Here is a 1,299-nt window from a genome sequence, read left to right as displayed (position 1 = left end):
GGATATAGGGATTAGACCTCGGGTGATCAAGTTTCGAACTAAGGATGGCAAACGATCAATCAAACTATCAACCTTAAGCTTAGACACAATCCTAAACAAACTCTATGTCTAGATGAATGTTCATTTACTAACACAATCCAAGCATCAAATGTCTTTGGTTGAATAATATGAAAGTAATCATAACTAGCAAGTCCAATGGCTATCTTAGCACCTCTAACAACAAATGTCTTTGGCAAAGTATGCTAAAAGCTAGGAAGAGTTGTCTCGGGCATTTCCTCGAACACCTTTCGGGTGAGAAATGCCTAAGGATCAACAACTGAGTGGCCAACTCAGAAGATGCATTATGTTCACTCTGTTAGCAAGGAAATATGAATGATCTACACTAAAACATCCTAGCTCTAACCTAATCACCCTTAATCTCCCTGACCCATGAATTCAAAGGGGGATTACTCACTAATCTCCATGATTCCTCTTAAACCCATGTTGGATTTCAGATTAATCATGTAGAGAAACACATAAAATAGATATAAAAACACAGAATTTCAATAACAAAACTGATCAATTGATTCAAGAGATGACTTTCCAAAGGTTTTTGGTGGTTTTTCTTAAGAACAAAGATGATCTGCCTCCTGGTGGCTTACAGAGTATTAAAACATAGGTTTAGAAAATAAAAACGTGCATAATGAAATGACCAAAAGGCCCTTGAGAAATAATAAGTTCTAGCAGAAATAAGACGCGCAGCGACCGACCTCGGCTCGTTGCTCCGACAAGTCGCTCCATGCTTCGGGAGCGACCTCGCTGTGTCGCTGCGAGAGGTCGCTCCGGACTCGTTCTCGCGTCTCCGGGTGATGAAAATGCGAGCGACTCTTCCCTGTCGCTCTGGTAAGGTCGCTCCGATAGGGAGATCAGAGCGACTTGATGGTGTCGCTCTGGACTGGTCGCTCCGGACTGGTCGCTCCGGACTCGTTCTCGCGTCTCCGAGTGATGAAAACGCGAGCAACTCCTCCCTGTCGCTCTGGTAAGGTCGCTCTGATAGGGAGATCAGAGCGACTTGATGGTGTCGCTCTGGACTGGTCGCTCCGGACTGGTCGCTCCGGACTCGTTCTCGCGTCTCCGAGTGATGAAAACGCGAGCAACTCCTCCCTGTCGCTCTGGTAAGGTCGCCCCGATAGGGAGATCAGAGCGACTTGATGGTGTCGCTCCAGACTGGTCGCTCCCATGCGCTGCTCGCCCAATGATCACTTTAAACACTTCTTTTGAACTCCAAATGCACCCAAATGTCTCCAAGAACTCCATGTG

Source organism: Brassica oleracea, chromosome C3 (assembly GCF_000695525.1).
Source record: "Brassica oleracea var. oleracea cultivar TO1000 chromosome C3, BOL, whole genome shotgun sequence".
NCBI lineage: Eukaryota > Viridiplantae > Streptophyta > Magnoliopsida > Brassicales > Brassicaceae > Brassica > Brassica oleracea.
This window is presented reverse-complemented; position numbering follows the sequence as displayed.